The sequence below is a fragment of the Apteryx mantelli genome, chromosome 15 (assembly GCF_036417845.1).
Source record: "Apteryx mantelli isolate bAptMan1 chromosome 15, bAptMan1.hap1, whole genome shotgun sequence".
In the NCBI taxonomy this organism is placed as follows: Eukaryota; Metazoa; Chordata; class Aves; order Apterygiformes; family Apterygidae; genus Apteryx; species Apteryx mantelli.
Genome location: NC_089992.1, coordinates 5,037,804 through 5,044,532, shown reverse-complemented (window position 1 = coordinate 5,044,532; position 6,729 = coordinate 5,037,804).

The window sequence follows — 6,729 nt, the reverse complement described above, 5'->3', positions numbered from 1 at the left end:
TGTCACATTACAATAACTTTCACTTATGTTGCTACATCATTTTTCACAATGTTTTTTTATACTATATATATATATATATATATATGTTTTTCTTCTTTCCTTTGTCCATTTTTACACAATTTGCCATGTCAGAATGGTCCGGGCTTGGTGTCTGCATCACACGTTAGCTCCCATACCCCATAGGAAAGAGGGAAAGGCTCCACAGACTTTATTCTCCTCCAGTTGGGGGGGGGGGTTATCGTGGAGTTAAGCACCGCAGGGGCAGGATTTCTACACGTGCCACTTTCCGAGACTGAGTTTGACTGATTCAGTGAAAATCCCGGTGCTGAACGGGCGGGTGGTAGCACAGCGCCAGGGGTTCGCACAGCGCGTGTACGTGTGAAACAGCCCTAGACCGACACGCGCGGGTGCATCAGACCCTTCCCCAACTCCACGCAGGTTTTCAAGCATTCGGTTAACTTGGCCGGAAAGATCTTCGTGTCTAGTAAACTTTTGCTATTGCTCTGTACAGCTGCGCCTAACACTAGTACGGGCTATTGAGCCGGATGAGCGTGCTTTCTGTAAGTATAACGTGTAGATTGTAATGTGCCGTTCCCACGTTAATGTGGTGCTGTGTAAAGGCTGAACTGAAGCGGGAAGCGTGCGTCTCCCGTTTATCACGTTGCCGTCATTAAGAGGTTTTGCTGGTCTTTCCGTTACTTCGGCGAATGGGACAAGTCGTGGAAAAGCGTCTTGTGCAAGCGTGGAGCAAAAAGATGCGCTGCGCCCCCGAAGGCCTCACAAACTGAGCAATATAGACACAGTCCTATAGGTGTCGTAATGTATTTTGTTTCTGGAGTCCATCGGATGCTTTTAAAAGGAAAACAAGCTACTAACAGCTCGGTGTGGGACTTGAGGCATTCCCGCCGCTCCCCAGCTTCCCGTGCCGCCAACGTGAATTTTGTGATGGGGAATTATTTGGCTAGATTCTGCTAGGATATTTTTATCTTGCGTACTTGTGTACTCCCTTATATCCTGGGGAGGCGCATGGGAGGAAGCCCTTTCTCGGCGAAGGCTCCGTCCTCCCAGGAGGTTCGGAGGAGATTCGGCAGCCGTCCTCGCCCTGGCCCAGCCGCCGCGGCTTTCGGTGTCGGCCCTGCACGTGTACGTGCCCAGCTTCAACACGTGCTTTTAGCCGGGTTCGGCTCCCGTATGGGAGCGGCGCGTGCCAACATTGGTCCTCGTACGTTCGGCGGGAATATTTCAGTTGGGATTTTTCATTGTGCAGCATGGTCGTATCTTTACCTGTGAAAACCTCAAGCCAACTGTACTATACGTGCTCAGCACACAATTTAAGAGTTAGAATTTGGACAAATTAAAGGTAATGTTCCTGGCGATGTGCAAAGGTGCTTCGGGATGAAATCCATTTCCTTGTCCAACACCGTTTGCCTCTGCTTTTGTCTGCAGACCTGCTCGAAGGAGATTGATCTGAACGGTGGGAAGAGGAGATTTGACTCCCCGGGAGCCCAGACCTGGCTGGGTCATCCATCCTTGGCCAGGCTGAGCAACACCCCCACCCTAAAAGCAGCTGGAATAGCCTTTCTTGGGATACAGACATGATTAAAATGTCTCGTTTGAACTTCACCGCCAGAAAGTAAAACGCCCTGGGCATAAAAATATCCAGCCCGAAAGGGGAAAGTTTCCCCCAGTGGATTAAATGAGGTGGTCCTGATCCTGGCAACGTCTCCTACGTGAGACCATTAGTAATAAACAAAACGTTGTGAAAATAAGGTATACGATATTTAATGCATGTTGCGTGTCTAGATCCGCGCAAAGTTTTTCCCTCCTTTCTTTTTGCACGTGAAGCCTAAACTCTAATTTTCAGCAGCATGAGACATGGTTTTTCTCAGGACTCGGTCTTCCCTAGGCGCTGGGGTGGAAAACAGCTTTCTCCTCCGTCCCGTAGGTGCTACAGCCGTTCCTCCTCGGTGTCTGTGCGGGGCTGCATGCCTCCGCTGTTTCCACCGCCCTCGAGGCAGGCAGATGGGCAGAGAGAAGCACGCAAATCCGCCCGCTTTGCCCTCCGGAGCGCGGTGCGTTCCGGGTGAAACGCCGCTGACGTGGGAAACGCAGGAAATGTGGCAGCGGGGATGAAACGACGCGGTTAAAACTGCCACTGACCCCGGTCTCCCGAAACACGCATCTGCCCAAGGCAAATATCCAAACGCTCAGTTATATTTTAACGTTAACAGCAGCCTCGCCACGGCTTTCGGGGGCCGCCGCGGGGGAGAAAGAGGCCTCGCTGTTTTCCCTGCCTCAGCGCTAGCGCTCCGCATAGGCCGGCCTAGACTTTATTTTGGCTTCTGCAGCGGTTTCGGGGCAGACTGACCCCTTTACCGGTCGCTAGCTACTCGTAACCTTAAAGCATGCGAACCGCTTGTGTTGCCGGCGCGAGGGAGCAGCGGAGATTCGCTCTCCTGCCCTCCCCGCGCGCGTCGGCTCCTCGCGGCGAAGCTCAGCCGACTTGAGGTGCCTCTTCCAGGGTCCCTTTGCAGCCCGTTTCATCCCCCCTAATTCTGCGGGGAAGAACGTGCCGCTTGGGAACAAGGTCTGGGCCGGCGACTCGTCTTTCCAGCAACGCGTGGCAGCCTGGTCCCGGCACCCGTGGGACCCCTCCGAGTCCCGGGCTGTCACCTTCCTTCTCCCCCCGCCCAAATCTCCATTTATAAACCCCGTTTTGTAAGCTGATAACAAGCCCTTCGATATCAGGCACGACGCCGTTTGCCCGTTTTTTCCCGGTGTCGCCGCTCGGCTGGGAATTGCGCCAGGCGCCCGCGGCCTCCCCGGGGCTCACGACCGCGGGAAAGCGCTCGGCGAGGGGACGCGTTTGGACGGGCAGCTCCTCCGCGGCGGCAGAGGTGTCCGCAGAGCCTCCCCGCCTGCCTCCCGTCTTCCCCGCGCCCGCTCCACGGCCCCGCGCAGGATTGGGACGGGTGCGACCATCCGGCGGTAGCAGAATCCCTGCAGCCGCATCTCTTTAAGACCGAAAAAAACCCCAACAATTGGATATGTTGGTGTTGTGCAACGCTTAAATACAGCGCACTAGTCCGACAGACCTGGATGAAGCCCACTTCTTTGGCCTGCTTGGCTCCGAGTGATTTCTAATTCTTCTGGCCCCGATACTACTGCGAACAGCAGCTCAAAATTGGTCCCTTCTGTAGCAAATAAAAACCAGAAGGGAAGAAAGGGTGTTGTTTATAACTTCTTTCTCATACGCGTCCCTCCTTCAGACAAAGAAATACGCAGTTACGGGGACGATTTAGGGGCGGCGGCTGAGCAGGAACAACTATAAAATTCATGTTTTAATAACAACAGCAATAATAAGCGCACAACAACATTCATAACCCCCGTTACAGGCCTGAGCTGCCATATCCATAGCAACTGCAGCGAGCGGTGAATGCCATATATTTAGAGTTTCCCGTGCACCTGCCTGAAATAGCCCCCGATAAATTATGCTGATGTTTGTGCCTCTTTGACAGCGTTTCGGAAGGCAGCCGATGCGCCGTGCAGGCACGGCAAGCCGCGACGGCGCGGCACGGGGAGTCTCGCTTTTGCAGCGAACGCCCCTGTTTGCGCCTTCGCCTCCCCTTTCGCGCTTCCGAGCGCGACGGCTTCGTCGGAAGAGAGGCCGCGGAGGTGAGCGCGGCGGCGCGCGGGAGCCGGAGGGGCGCGGGAACAGCCGCCGGGGGCTTCGGGCGTCTGGCAGCTTCCCCGCTCCGGCTCGGCGGCTGTCAAACGCGGCCGACGTTAACGCGTTGAATTAATAAACCGTTGCAATCGGCGCTCTATCCGGCTCCCGCTGCAGACGGCGGCGGTGCCACGATCGCGCCGTGCGTTAACGGGCAAAGGGTTAACGAACGCGGGAGCGGGGTGGGGGTCCGCGCCGGGCTCCGGGGAGGTGGTCGCGGGGTCCAGCGGGTCGGCCGGGCGCTCGCAGGCATCCGGGAGACCATCTGCTTATTACGTTTCGTAACGCAAACTCCCGATGCCTGCAACGCTTTTAATCTCACCTTATTAACTCTTGACGAGCAGCACAGAGTTTAATGCCAACGCGAAGCATTGCCCGCGAGAACTGCAGCAGCTGAGCCGGGAGAGGTCAGGCTGCGCCTCTGCAAGGGGCAGAAAGGATCCGCGAGCGCCCCGGCACCTGCTGTAGACCCGCTGCCTTCTCCAGCCGGACAGCAACTCCCAGCCCGGGACCTTAAAACGGGTTTATAGACGGTTAAACATCTCCGTTCGTTCACAAGGAAGATAAATATTGCTACCCCTGGGCCGCAAGGAAGGAAGCAGAGGCGCGTGGGTTGGCTCTAGTGACTGTTTTTTGGTTTTTTTTAATCTCAGGTATACGGTCATTTATTTCAAAGAGGCTTCAAAATAAACCTCCGGTTTCTCTGTGTGTTTGTAATCAGCTCCAGACGGAGGTGGATGTAGGAAAATTAAGATTATTTGGCAGCCTGTACGTAAATAGCATCCAAAGTAAAGTCAATAGTGGATTGACTTATGGACTGTAACAGTCCATTTACACTGAACCTCCGAGAGAGTTCGATACAGAATAAAAAGACTTAAATATTACATGTGCATGATAGATACAAAAACGTATATTCTTAAGTTTTCATTTATTCGGGTCTCCATCAGTTCTGTGACGTGTTGACATCAGACCACTGCTTCAAACCAAGTGAAATCCAAACTGCCTTACGTTTGCAGGAAGAAGCATGTCTGTGTTCTGTTGTGTCCTTTATCCAAGCAGATTATGGAGAAACACAGCCCCATAACTCATCAAGTCACTCAGCAGCATGAAGAGCAAAAAGTTTCCAGAAGCTGTTGAAGAAAAACTGACTCCCTCTTGTCTGGGACGGGAATTTCACCTACGAAGGACAGGATCGGGCCTGGGGTTTTTTCTAAAGAGATCAAATTATCTTTAGGTTTTAGGGTAAGTTAACGTACAGCCGTGAATGGCTGCATATACGTTTAAATGACGCCAACAGTGCTTTAGAGCGGCTGGTGGTGTGGGAACATGCAAATATTAGCACATTCTGGAGGTCGGTTTTAAAAGGCCCTTCGCACTCAACAGGTCTTGACATCAATTTTCCCCTCATTTACAGCGTGTCCTATACGATCACATATTTTTAAACGGTGACTCATATGTTCAATGGCAGGAGAAGCAATATTAGTCTGAACGCGGAGGAGATGGAAATAAGGTTGTTAATCATAAGTGGCTTGGGGAAAAAATGAAGTCTAAACAGTCCAGGATGTGCCAAACGCAAGAAATTGCAATATTCCTTTAAAAGCCAGCTTTCTGCGAGCACCTGGGTGCCGCCTTCGGTTGTCCCCTTCCTCTGCGTCCTTATCCTTGCCACCCCGGATGAGTGTGCAGAGCGGGCGCAGTGCCTGTGTTATGACATGAATACTTCCTTCTTGACATGTTTAGAAAACTCCTGTATTTAAACAAATGATTCAGTGCTCTTGCTTTGTTTACTAAGGAAAGGGATTTGAACCAGGAATACTAACTTCAAGTATTTTCAAACTTTAGGTCAAATCAGAATATGGGATATGGGTCTAATGCTGGTTTTGCATAGAATTTAAAGTGAATTATGACTTCCTATAATTTCTTTTTTTTTCCCCCCTGAAATGTGAGGGATCCGAGACTTTTTCTTTAATTGCAGTCTTAGTTTTCTGTATTTACACCATCTGCAAACAACTTGCCAGGAATATATGTATTCTGTGAACAGGATGGTTCCAGAATAGAGGAGTTTCTCAAGAACTGGACTTTGAATCCGTCGCTTAAATCCCACGTACCAGCAGATCATAACCCCAGCGGAGACAAACTCGGTCTCGTTTACACAATGCTTTTCCTAACTCCTCTGTAGTCAATGCCACGTGGATGCGTTCAGGCTACTGCTTTTTTCTGGATGGGCTCCCTTAGCCCTGTCTGTACTTTCATCCTCCCCCCGGAGACATTCACAGCTGTAATTCAGTCCAAACGGGGAACATGCAGCGTAACAGCTGCTAAAATCAGCTGTCAAAGAGCTGGTATCTATACCCTCCTTAGTGACTCCAGGCCACTATTCCTACGAGTTCAGAAATATTCCGGACCGTTAAAATATTTGTCCAAAGATGTTGGACAAACCACCCAAAGCATTTCCCTTAATACCTCTCCCAACCACGTGCTCCCCATTTTCTGCCCTCAGAGCATTTCTAAGCTAAAACTGGTATTCATGCAAATGACCCAGGGAAAGACTGAGCATTTGTCCTTCAGCATCGTGTGTGCTTCTGGATTTGTTCTGCGAGGGAGAGTTGTCATTTGCCTGGAAGTTCCCATAGTGAATTTATTGGTCTTCTGACGTTCCTGGCGCCAGGTCTGCATTCCCATAAAACGAGCCAGAAGAAACTTTGGAAACAGAACCTTTATAGTATCCCCAGATTGGGCCATATTCAACTCCGAAGTCAGCAGGTGCAACGCCCATTGATTTCAGTGGGAATTCTGTCTGCTTACGCTGGAGCTGAACTTGGTCCACAGCATCTGGGCAACTTTCCCAAAAACTCTCTTCACTGAATGCAGGGAGTGAAGCAAAGCTTAACACGCTTCTCTGCGGTCCCTAGGAAAGGAATCGGGCTGTCTGTTCAAAAAATTGTGGGGGAAAAAAAATACCTGCTAGTCTTGCAAAGCTTCTTTTGCAGTTGGACCTTAGT